This window comes from Solanum lycopersicum, chromosome 11, assembly GCF_036512215.1.
Source record: "Solanum lycopersicum chromosome 11, SLM_r2.1".
In the NCBI taxonomy this organism is placed as follows: Eukaryota; Viridiplantae; Streptophyta; class Magnoliopsida; order Solanales; family Solanaceae; genus Solanum; species Solanum lycopersicum.
In genome coordinates, this window is record NC_090810.1 from 24,466,119 (window position 1) to 24,480,102 (window position 13,984).

The following is a 13,984-nucleotide window of genomic DNA, read 5'->3' on the forward strand; positions in this document are numbered from 1 at the left end:
CAGATTAATGTTAATGAGAAAGGTCCAGATATAGGGTATGATGAGACAAATAATGGTATTAGGGAAAGCTTAGTTGGTAAGCTAGGAGGTGATGAACCTTATTATCTAAGTGATGAAGTTCCTAGCTTTGAAATAGATGGTGAAGAGGTTGATCAAGTAGTGCATAAACCTGTTAGGAGGAAGAAAACCCCAAATAGAGTTGTGTTTGATACAACTGCTGAAAAGATTGTTTGGGAATTAGGACTGGTTTTTGGAACTGTTGAAGAATTTAGAGTGGCAGTGACAAGATATGCAATCCAAGAACATATTCAAATTTAAAAATATGTAAATGAGCCTGGCAGAGTTAGAGTGAGATGTTGTAAAGAGGGTTGTCCTTGGTTGTTGTGTGCAAGTAAGGATAAAACTAGTGGAGATTTCATTGTTAAAACATACAACCCTATCCATAAATGTTTGACATCAATTCATAACTACCTATGCAACTCAAACTTTTTGGCCACCAAATACAAAGAAAGAATAACTCAACAGTCAAACATCAGCATTGTCTTGTTGCAGGACATTATTAGAAAGGAGTTGGATATTAATGTTGGTAGGACAACAGTGAGAAGAGCTAGGACTAGAGTGTTACAAGAGATCATGGGTTATCACATTGTGGAGTATGGTAGGATTTTTTATTATAGAGATGAAATATTAAGGAGTAATCCAGGTAGTACTTGTGTAGTGAAGGTTGGAGAAGATTCTGAAACTGGGCAGAAAATTTTTGAAGGATTTTATGTTAGCTTCAATGCTTTAAAGAAAGCATTTTTTGGAGGTGCTAGAAGGTTGATTGGTTTTGATGGGTGTTTTCTCAAAGGTGTGTGTAAAGGCCAGTTGTTAGTGGCAGTTTGTAGAGATGGAAACAACCAAATGCTCCCTATTGCTTGGGCAGTTGTTGAGGTTGAGAATCAGTATACTTGGACATGATTTCTTGAACTAGTGAAGAATGATCTTGAACTTGGAGAAGGGCATCAACTATCCATCATTAGTGATATGCAAAAGGTAATTACTGATATCCATCTTACTATTTTATTGTTGTTGAGTTTTGCACTTAAATTGATTCTTTTTCTGTTATGTTGGTTTGTTAGGGACTAGAAATTGTTGTGGATACTTTATTGCCACTTGTTGAACATAGAAAATGTGCAAGACATGTTCTTGCAAATTGGTCAAAAAATTAGAAAGGAGTTGAAAGAAGAAGAGTGTTTTGGAGGATTGCTAAATCCACATTTGAAGCTGAGCTGAAGGACAGTATAGGCAATGAGGAAATTAGGACAAGAAGGTTTAGATAATCTTTTATGGTACAATTTGAATACATGGTGCAAGAAGTATTTTGAAGAATATAGCAAATGTGCTGTTGTGGACAACAATATGGCAGAAAGCTTTAATGCTTGGATAGTGTCTGCAAGGTATAAAACCATCATTACAATGCTTGAGGAGATAAGGGTGAAGATGATGAAAAGAATTGGTGATTTGAGAGAGTTTTCAAACACTTGGATCACTGATATATCTCCTATGTCTTTGAAGATTTTGCAAGAAAACATTCAAAAGTCTATGCAATGTAACTTGACTTGGAATCGAGAAAGAGGTTTTGAGATTAAACACCATGGGTTTACACACACTGTGGACATTGTTAATAGGAGGTGTAGTTGCAGATCCTGGCAGCTTAGGGGAATTCCTTGTCCTCATGGTGTTGCTGCCCTTCATTACAAAAACTTGGAACCAATCCATTATGTGGCTAGCTGTTATAGCAAGGAAACCTACCTCAACACATATGCCCATTTTATTCAGCCAATGAATAACATGAAAATGTGGTCAACCTCAAATAATCCAATTGTAAAGCCACAAAAGATCAGAAAGTTGCCTGGAAGACCAGTTAAGGTTAGAAGAAAGGAAGCAGATGAAAGAAGAAAAACTGGAAAGTTGAGCAAAAGAGGTGTTGTAATGACTTGTAGCAAATGTGGCACACAAGGACACAATAAAAGAGGATAACCTACAAGAAACCAAGCTGATCCAAGTCAATCAACTGAACCAGTTTCTCAGGCAATAGGTACTGGTCCAAGTCAGTCATCTGAACCATCTTCTCATACACAGGTACTTTTATTTGTTACTCTCAAATGTATGTTATATGTTGATGTATATATATTGATATATTAATATACAGGCTACTGAAAGTGGTAGAGGAAAAGGCACAGGAAGAGCAACAAGAGGAAGAGCAACAAGAGGAAGAGCAAGTGGCAGAGGTGTTCCAGCTCAATCACATGAAAAAGTTACAAACACAGAGGTAATATATCTAATTATTATATCATTGTTAGATAATATAGATATGCTTTAATATTTGATTTCAAAGTACAGACCGTAACTGTAAATGGTAGAGGTAGAGGTAGAGGTACAGGTAGAGGAGCAGGATCAGGAAGAGAAATGGCTCAAGAAAGAAATGTGAATGAAGGACTAAGTAGAGGAAGAGGAATGACTCAACATAGTCAAACTAGTTCAGAAGCAAACTACAGTAGAGGAGGCCTAGGAAGAGGGAAGAGACCAGCAGAACATGAAGACACTAGTGAAGGACAAACAAGACCTTTTAAAAGGCCAAGAATGGTAGGAGTTGGAATATACCAAGCTAAAGATGGATTTACAACTCTCAATGTAAGTTTACAACTATCAATGCAAGTTTACAATTGTGATTGCAAACCTCAATGTAATTGTCTAATATTTGACTGTGTATTTATTTGACTAAGCAGCCTGGATTGCCAAGTAGAAGAGTCATCAATACTGGTACAAAAGTTACAAAGAGGGATGATGTTGTGACTGGTGATATTGTCTACACACCATTACGTGGATTCAAAGGGAAAGGGAAGACAACTATTACAAGTAGCAATCTGGAAAGAATGAGGGCTGAAAAGATTATCCAAACTAGGTCTGTAGCTGCTGCTAATGCTGCTAATAGCCAAGGACAAACAATTTCAAGTAGAAAAACTTCTGTGCCATGGAAGTAGGGCATTTTGATGTTGTCTTGTTCATTTTGACAAACAAAATTTAACTAAGCATATATTTGTATTGTTTTTTATAGGAAACAAACTCAATTTTGGGTGTATTTTAACAAACTTGAATGGTTGGAATCAAACTCGATTATGAAGTCTTCTTTTTTGTCAGTTTTGTTATTGCCTTTTTAATTGTAATTGACATATTTGTGAAGCTTCTCAAATGGTTTCCACGATAATATAGATTAGAGAACCAAATACATTAACAATTTTTCAAATCATAACAATTTCGACAACAAAGAACAACAATAACTTGAACATTCAACAATCTTTCAAGTTACACACACCTACAACTAGCAAGATCAAGACAATTAGCTTCTAGGTACACACCTACAATTTCAAAAATTTGAAAGTAACTAAACATGTCTATGGCAATTTTGGTTGCACACACCTACAACTTCCATCCTTCACATTCTTGGTTAGACTTAAACATAGAAAACATACAATAATGATCAAGATGATTAGCTTCAAGTTACAACATTTGCCCTTCTTTTTCTCCTTCATCATGACTTGGTTACTTTCAACACGACTTTCATAAGATGTCAATATTTCTTCCAACTCCTTAATTCTCTTTGCTAATCTCGAAATAACATACTTGGATCTTATATCAACTTCTTCTCGATCCCTCCATCTAAAGAAGTTGCACGCATCCTCCTAAAATACGCAAAACACAAATTAAAGAAAAATACATAAACAAAAGATCACCATAAAAAAATTAGTAAACATACACGATAGCGTGGACAAGACCAAAATCTTCGAGCTGGGTTATGCTCCGACCATGAAGTTTGCATTGATAGTAAGTCACCATGTTTGCATCGCATTTTCACTCGCAACATCGGATCATTCTCATCATTACAAATACGATTCAACATTGTATTTGACATTTTCAATCAAAAACTAACCACAAAATTGAGAAGAAATTCAACCCTAAAAAAACTTCAAATTAACGTTTATACTAGAAATTAAAAGAGAAAAGACGAATTCCTACCTTATTTTCTTGAGGAAGATGAAGAAGTCGTCAAAAAGAGAGCACAGTATTGTTCTTGCCATGGAAATCAAAATTTTAGGGCTACCAACGGCTATTTTTGAGTTTAAATTGGGGAAGATACAAAAATTGATTAAATAATTAATATTAAAGAAAGAAAATGACATGTGGCTGTTTTAAAGTGGTAAATAAAAAGGAAAAATGGCCCATGACGCGCCTAACGTGCGTGTAAACAACACAGATGAGTTAATGGGTAAAAATGGCAAATTTACAACGATATATAGTTGTTTAGTGGTGTGATAGGACACTTCAAAAGTTTAGGTGTCTTTATGCAAATATGGGACAACTTCGATGGTCTCTTTATGTGTTTTCTCTATTTTAGTATGATTTAGTACTTTTAAATTATGATCAATTTCATTATCATTTACTCCTTAATTTGTAATATTTGTTTTACGCTATTTCATTATTAATTTTTTGTTGGATATTCTAGTGTCATTAATCATATCATATTTTGTGTTATTTTCTTAAGAAACAACTTAAATAGTTAGATTTTCGTATGACTAAAGAGATATTTGAAGTACAAGTAAATTATATACTTATATGAATACTTCACCGGAAAAACTAAAAACAAAAAACCTAAAAATCCGAAAAAACTCAAAGTTGAAAAATCTGAGTTTGACACAAATGATTTGGTTTATAAATTCAAAAATTCGACACAAATAATTTGGTTTGATATTTAAAAAACCTGAACCAACAGTCATGTACACCCCTACTTGTAATAATGTAATTATTAAGGGTAGAATTAGAAAAAACAAAAGGACTAATTGTTTCTTAATTATTTAATTGACATTTAATTTTTGATTTTAAATATACCTGACAAATAATAGTGGACGAAGGGAATAGAATAGGACTTAGATAATAAATAAGGAAGCACAATTTTCCAGGTAAGAAAATTATTCCCAAAAATGTTTCGTTTCATTAGAAAAGTGGGAAATTTTAGTCATGTTTCTTTTTCACTTCTTACACATTTATTTTTAGTTTAAAAGTAAATATAATTCAATAATATGTATAAGTATTTCTTTAAAAAAAATATGGGAGCCAAAAATATGATGCACTAAGTGATGACTTAGTGACCTAGTGGTTAACATGACTCTGACCACAATAATCATGTAGTATATGTAAAAGGAAAAAATTGAAGAAAAAAATATTTTTTTTCAAAGGGATGATGCCCAGTACCCCTCAATCTATGCCCGAAATCTCAGAGACACACTTGTACTATACTAAGGTCCTATTACCCTCCTGAACTTATTTTATTAATAATTTTTTATCCTTTTTTAGCCTACGTGGCACTATCTGGTGGGTCCAACGATGGTTGACTTTTTTTCCAAACTAGTTCCACGTAGGCTAAAAAGGGGTAGAAAATTACTTATAAAATAAGTTCAGGGGGAGTAATAGGACCTTAGTATAGTATAAATGTGTCTCTGGAATTTTGGGCATAGATTGAGGGGGTACTTGTGCATTTTCCCTTTTTCAAAAGCTAAGGTTTCATACTTATTTCATCATTTTTTGAACTTTAAGAGGTCAATAGAGGCGATTCGAAAGGGTTTGTTTGACAAGAATTATTTGGGTATAAGTATATTTAACCCCAAATCTTCACTTCCCAATTTCCCATTAATCATTTATGATTTCAAACATCAAATTTTGTAATTTAAACTTCAAGGTTTGAGGATTTTCAAGAGCTTAAATTTTAAGAAAAAGAATTATTAAAGGTTGGTTTCAACGTGTTTTTAACGTAGTTTCACTATAAAAAAAATAAGTTTTAGTAGTAATAAATATTGATATGAATAAAGATTGTTAGTCTTTATCGGCATTATTTAAGTGTCGTTAGAATCAATGTCGCAAAAGACTTTAAAGACATATACAAAAAATATTAATTGCTGCTAAAAATATATATTTGTGATGATTAAAAATTAATTGAGGCTAATATTTTTAATGTAGTGTTTTTCACTATTGGATTCCAAAATTTTGGTCAATGTCTAAAGTTGGGCCAAGTTAAGGACACAATTTCAGTCATAAAGTTGTCATCAAACAGAAGTTATTTACTTTCATTTTATTTTGCTAATTTTTTGCATGACCATAAGATTAGATATAAATCCAGCCAAAAAGATTCATGATATGATGTACTCCTCCGTCATCACCCAAAGGGAAGCAATCTTTGTTTGACAATTTTTTACTTTTTAATGTGAAACTTTTTGCACAAAGTAAATTGAAATTAACTCTAATTTGTGTGTCTGACACACACTATATATCAAACCTTAAAAAGAAAATTTATAGTGACTTACTTCATAAATATGTACGGCTGCATATGAAGGCTAGCTCGATTACTCTATATTTCGTTTAAAACTAGTTACTTTGACTTGTTTGAGAAAACAAATATAACATGTTAGGTTATTAGCATTTTAATATTAATATTTAACATATTAAATTGCTTTATTTTGGAGTTATAAGAATGAACATTGGAATGGATGACTTCTACATCATTCATTAGCATTAGTTGTCCATCACTTTATTTCATTCTTAATACCTCCAGTACTCTTTGTAACCTATGTAACCTATGTAACTCCTATTGTAACCTATGTAACCTATGTAACTCCCATTGTAACCTATGAAACTCCTAAGACCATTATCTTCACTATTTACTACCTCCATTATCTTTCTATTCATTGCTAGGAAGACTTCTTGTAGTATAAATAGTGGTAGTCTTCATTTGGTTTTTAGACACACAAAAAACACAAGAAAAAACAAAGAGTGAAAGAGTTAGTCTAAAAGAGAGTTTTTATTAGTTGAAGGGAGGTGTTCTTTTTTGTGGAGCTTTGGACTCAACTCTTGTCCAGAGTTGTTGAGTTATACTTTGTGAAGGCTGTTGTATCCTGGAGGGGACAAGTCAAAGAGGACTACTGCTGGACCGGTGAAAACATTTGTTGCAGTGGGCTTGAATCTCCTTAAAGAGAGCGAGATATCCGCGCTTCATCCTGAAGAGATTACTTTCTTCATTTTATTTTCAATTGTAATCTTGCAATTTTATTATCTTGTAAGTTTTTCACTAACAATTTTAAGGAGATTCAAAGATGACTACAATTGATAAAACCGCGGATGTCAAGATGGGAGATCTCAACAAGCCATTTCGGTTCAATGGTAACCATTTCAAGAGATGGAAGGATAAAGTATTTTTCTACTTAAGTCTTCTAAATGTTTCTTATGTATTAACTTAGAAGAATCCAGATAAAGAAGACATCACCACTATGAATGATGATGAAATTATTTCTCATCTAGAGAAAGTGAAAAAGTACAATGGTGATTCCTATAATTGTCGGTATTATCTTCTAAATTGTCTATCTGATAATTTCTATGATTATTATGATAGAAATTACTCTTGTGCAAAGAAAATTTGGAAGGCATTGCAGAGTAAGTATGATACCGAAGAGGCTGGAGCGAAAAAATATGCAGCTAGTAGATTTTTTCGTTTCCAAATGGTGGACAACAAATCAGTGGTAGATCAAGCTCAATACTTCATTTTGATTGTTTGAGAGCTTAGGTCCGAAGAGGTTAAAATTGGAGATAACCTTATTGTTTGTGGCATAGTGGATAAACTTCCACCTTCTTTGAAGGAATTTCAAAAAACTATGCGCCACAAACAAAAGGAAACCTCTCTTGAAACCCTGATAATGAAAATCCGCATGGAAGAAGAAGCAAGAGGCCAAGATGCACTTTTACAAACAGAAGAGAACAACATCACATCGAAGGTAAATTTAATTACTTCGAATAATGCTACTCCTGAAATTCACAAAAATACTTCTTTAAAGCCTAAGAAGAAAAAATTCAAGAAAAATAATGGTACACCTCCCAAGAAAAATAATGGTGAAAATCACCAAGCACAAAATCAACAAGTTCAAAAAAAGGGACCATGCTTTGTTTGTGGCAAGAGTGGGCATATTGCTCGATTTTGCAGATTTCAGAAACGTGGTCCTAACCCTCAGGCAAACGTTACCGAAGAACCTTTTGTGGCGGTGATTACCGACATAAACATGGTTGAGAATGTTGATGGATGGTGGGCTGATTCTGCAAACCGTCATGTCTGTTATGACAAAGACTGGTTTAAAAAATATACTCATTTTGAGGAGCCCAAAGTCATCATGCTTGGTGATGCTCACACTACTCAAGTGCTTGGAAAGGGAGATGTTGAATAGTGTTTTACTTCTGGAAGGATATTAACACTGAAAGATGTACTTTATACTCCTTCTATGAGAAAAAAATTGATGTCTAGTTTTCTTCTTAATAAAGTAGGCTTTAAACAAATTATTGAATCTGATCAATATGTAATAGTGAAGAAAGGTAATTTTGTGGGGAAGGGGTATGCATGTGATGGATGTTTAATGAATAAAACTTCTACTTCTGTTTATATGCTTTCTTCTACTAATTTTTGGCATCCTCGTTTGTGCCATATTAATGATCGTTATGTTGTAATCATGAGTAGTTTAGGATTAATCCCAATGGTTAAAACGAATTTTGAAAAATGTGAGGCTTGTAGTAAAGCCAAGATCATTAAAAGGCCTCATTTTCAAGTTGAAAGAAAAATTGATTTGTTAGAATTAGTTCATACTGATATTTGTGAACTTGGTGGAATTCTAACTCGTGGAGGTAATAGATATTTTATCACTTTAATTGATGATTTTTCTAAGTTTACATATGTTTACTTGATGAAAAATAAAAGTGATGCTTTTGAAAATTTCAAAACTTATCTCAATGAGGTTGAAAACCAGTTTGGAAGAAAAATAAAAAGAATTAGAAGTGATAGAGCCGTGAATATGAATCAAATGAGTTTAATTCTTTTGTTAAATCATTGGGAATAATTCATGAAACTACTCCTCCTTGCTCTCCTTCGTCTAATGGAGTAGCAGAAAGGAACTATAGAACTTTAGTTGAATTGACTAATACCATGCTAATTGAGTCACATGCACCTTTAAATTTTTGGGGTGAAGCTATCTTAACTGCTTGTTATGTGTTGAATCGTGTGCCGCATAAAAAGTATAAATTGACACCTTTTGAATTGTGGAAAGGTTACAAGCCAAGTTTGGAATATCTAAGAGTTTGGGGTTGTCTAGCCTTTGTGAGGCTAATGGATCCCAAGATTACAAAGTTGGGTAAGAAAGTTACTACTTGTGCTTTTCTTGGTTATGCTTCAAATAGTACAGCCTATAGATTTTTTAATCTTGAAGATAATATTGTAATAGAATCTGGTGATGCTATTTTTCATGAAAATAAATTTCCTTTTGATACTAAAAATAGTGGGGGTCAAAGGATTGAACAAAATATTTTGTCACTACCTAGTTCTTCTACTTCAACTTTGAAAAATAAAGAAGTTGTTGATTTTGAGTTAAGAAGAAGTAAAAGAGCTAGAGTAGAAAAATATTTGGTCCTGATTTTTATGTGTTTAATGTTGAAAATGACCCTCTAACTTTGAAAGAAGCATTATCTTCACATGATTCTATTTTTTGGAAAGAAGTTGTAAATGATGAAATGGAATATCTAATTTCTAATAAAACTTGGAAGTTAGTTGATTTACCACCGGGTTGTAAAACAATTGATTGTAAATGGGTCTTACGGAAAAAGTTGAAACCGGATGGATCTATTGGTAAATACAAAGCTAGGCTAGTTGCAAAAGGTTTTAAACAACTAGAAGGCCTAGAATTTTTTGATACTTTTACTCCGGTAACAAGAATTACGTCCATTAGACTTTTAGTTGCTATGGCTGCAATTTTTTATTTGCAAATTCATCAAATGGATGTAAAAACTGCTTTTCTAAATGGAGACCTAAATGAAGAAATTTATATGGACCAACCCGAGTGTTTTGTTGAAGCAGGCCAAGAAAGCAAAGTATGTAAACTTACTAAATCCCTATATGGCTTGAAACAGGCACCAAAGCAATGGCATGAAAAGTTTGATTCCTGCATGATTGAAAATGGTTTTAAAACAAATGAGTGAGATAAGTGCATATATCATAAGTCTTGGAATAATTCTCATGTGATTATTTGCCTATATGTTGATGATTTATTGATCTTTGGCTCTAACATGAATGTTATTGATGAAGCTAAAAATGTTCTTATAAGCCATTTTGATATGAAAGATCTTGGTGAGGCAAATTTTATTCTTGGAATAAAAATAACAAGAACAAGTGAGGGGATTTTCCTTGACCAGTCACATTATGTTGAGAAAAATTTTGAAAAAATATAACTTTCATGATTGCAAGCATGTTGCTACTCCTTTTGATTCAAGTGCTCACTTATTTCCTGTTAAAAGTGAAAATGATTTAATAAATCAAAAGGAATATTCTAGTATAATCGGAAGTTTGAGATATGTGACTGATTGCACTAGGCCTGATATTGCATATGCAGTAGGAGTACTTGGCAAGTTTACAAGCAAGCCAGGTGATGAACATTGGCATGTTATAACAAGAGTTATGAGATATTTAATTGGAACGAAAAAATGTGGTTTGTTCTATAAAAAATATCATGTTGTACTTGAAGGCTTTTGTGATGCGGATTTGAACACTTTGTCAGGTGATTCCTGTTCTACCACTGGTTATGTCTTTACTTTAGGTGGTGGTGCTGTTTGTTGGAGATAAAAAAAGCAAACTATAATTGCTAACTCTACCATGGAGGCTGAACTAATTGTTTTAGCTTCAGCTAGTGAGGAAGCGAATTGGTCAAGAGATTTATTGTTTCAAATTCCTTATTTTGAAAAACCAATTCCTCCTATTTTAATTCATTGTGATAGCACCGCTGCAATTGGTAGAGTTCAAAATCGTTAGTACAACGGTAAATCCAGACCTATAAGGAGGAAAAACAGTAATGTAAGATCGCATTTGACAAATGGTACCATTAATGTTGATTATGTCAAATCTTGTGATAATCTTGCAGATCCTCTTACGAAGGCCTTAACTAGAGAAAAAGGTCTGGAGCACATCGAGGGGGATGGGATTGAAGCCTACAAATTCTTGAGTCATATGTGAGGAAACCCAACCTGGGGATTAGAGGTCCTATAACCAGGTTCAAAGGGAAAAACTAATCATATGATGACTTGTCGTGAAAAATGCACTAATTTTTTCCCTCCCTATGATGTGAGAGCATTATTTCCTGTAGTTTGTGAAGGTTGAGTTGATAAAACTCTTAATGAATATCTGTAGCCCGTATGGGTGGAGTGTTAATCTTACAGGAGCACTCTCGACAGATTTCACCTATGTGATGTGTGGAAGTAGGTCGCTTCCTATGAGAATGGGGCTTATTCTCAAATGCACTCATGAAACCGGGATAGCACATGGCCATAACGTGCTGGCTGTTAAAGCTCATGTCAACACCTTGATTATTATGTGTGAGCAGTGATATTTTATTTTCCTTAAGCAGTCATAGTTCAAGTCTGAGACCACTACGACTCTGGAGTAAAAGTTACTGTTTCACTAAGTGGAGGTTCAATGCAGAGCACACCTTCATTATGCATAGTAGTCTTCCTTCAACTTGTATACTTTCTTATCTAAATATTAAAATGAGTGGGGGATTGTTAGGTTATTAGCATTTTAATATTAATATTTAACATATTAAATTGCTTTATTTTGGAGTTATAAGAATGAACATTGGAATGGATGACTTCTACATCATCCATTACCATTGGTTGTCCATCACTTTATTTCATTATTAATACCTCCATTACATTTTGTAACCTATGTAACCGATGTAACTCCTATTGTAACCTATGCAACCTATGTAACTCCCATTGTAACCTATGAAACTCCTAAGACCATTATCTTCACTATTTACTACCTCTATTATCTTCCTATTCATTGCTAGGAAGACTTCTTGTAGTATAAATAGTGGAAGTCTTCATTTGGTTTTAGAGACACACAAAAAACACAAGAGAAAACAAAGAGTGAAAGAGTTAGTCTAAAAGAGAGTTCTTATTAGTTGAATGGAGGTGTTCTTCTTTGTGGAGCTTTGGACTCAACTCTTGTCCAGAGTTGTTGAGTTATACTTTGTGAAGACTGTTGTATCCTGGAGGGGACAAGTCAAAGAGGACTACTGCTGGATCGGTGAAAACATTTGCTGCAGTGGGCTTGAATCTCCTTAAAGAGAGCGAGATATCCGCGCCTCAGCCTGAAAAGATTACTTTCTTCATTTTATTTTCAATTGTAATCTTACAATTTTATTATCTTGTAAGTTTTTCACTAACATAACAGAAAGTGATAAAATAAATATAATAAATAATTTATACATAAAATTAAAGACAGTAGTCGATCATTTTTCATTAAAACATACACTAAGTTGATACATGATTCCAAAAGGATAAATGACATGTCACAACTTATTTAATGTACCAAATGGCTATTAAAGGACAATAACACAGCATTAGAAGCTACCCTTTTAATAAAAGGCAACAATTTGTTAATTTTGTTTTTGACACTCAAAACCTTAATTACTCTATCGTACTCTCTTCTTCAAGCACAGCTTCACTAAGAGTTTTTGCTTCCCCACCCAAAGTTGTTTTAACTTCATTTGAATCTTTTTCAAATACACAAACCTTAGTGCATAGGCACTTTCTTTGAAGTTTGCTACAATGTCCACCTGTACACTCCTCTGTCACAAGCCTGTCTACATGATGAATCGGTAAAGCATAATCCTTTGAAGGTTTGGCTTGTTGATTTGTACATGTGCTGAGCTTGTATAGAGTCATTCTCAAATAGTTACAAATGTTAGAATAGGAGAGAAATTATTTTTCTTTATAGCCAGCTCAAAAATAATGATATATTTATATGTTTAGTAACAGTTTAGCTATAAATATCACTTTATCCTTAAATAAATAATGTCTAACAACACAAATATTTATGACTTATTTTAGATTACAAATTTCAAAAATTGTTCTTTCTTTCTTAACTTTTTATCAAGTCAAACTAATAGATATAAATTGGGACAGAGGGAATAGCTAATATTTTGAGAAAAAGAAAGTAATTTTACACACTATTTCATTTGATGAGGTTCAAGAGGAATAAATGATGAAGACAAACCATAAGAAACAAAGAGCATCATTGCCAAGACCACAAGTGCCATGAAGCAAATGGAACGAGCCATAGTCTCTTTTTTGATAAGTGAAAAAGAATGCAATATAGAGTTATGAATAAACAAGTAACACAACCGAAGTATAGGCAGTAAAATTATACGAGTAAAACCAAAAAAGTTAAAATTCAATCAACCAATAATATATGAAGTGGTTGTTGGTAGGTCATAAATACAATAAACATGTTCTTCATACTTCTCATTTCTTTTCTTTTTCAAAATAAAATAAAATAGGGTAGGTTAGTAGAGAATTGAATCATCAGCGATAAAAAAATCGCAATTTATTTTTTGGACCTTTCTCCGTGAATATGAATTTAATCATGTTTCAATGTGATTGTCAAATATTCCGTGTGATTTATTCTTTTAAACAAATGTTCCTCCTTGGGGATAGAGAAAGGAAAATGGAATTTTAGGTGGGAATTGAACTCTCACCAATAAGGTAAAATTTCAGATAGTTAATTAAATGAGTAACTCCTTTCTTTCAATAATAATTGTTCTCTATATTAAAAATTGTTGTCCAACAATATTTGTGCAAATTAGAGCTCAAAAGATAATTTCTCTTTTGTGTCTATTTTATTCTTGTTATTAAATACTAATACTAATAGTAAAAGTACTCGCGCTTTGCGCGGTTAGTCGACAAATATAATTGTAAATATTGAATTATTGACAATTTCAAAATTTAACTTATAATAAAGTTTATTTGAGAGAATTTTAACATTTAGCACCTTGATATGTATAATAGAATATTTATAAAGCGTCAATAACAC

The 13,984-nt window shown here is 32.9% G+C and overlaps 1 pseudogene; it reads right to left on the reverse strand.

The window, feature by feature from the left end:
* Positions 1 to 12,533: 12,533 nt before the first annotated feature.
* On the reverse strand, positions 12,534 to 13,232 carry LOC138339648 (defensin-like protein; annotated as a pseudogene).
* Between the last annotated feature and the right edge of the window lie 752 nt (positions 13,233 to 13,984).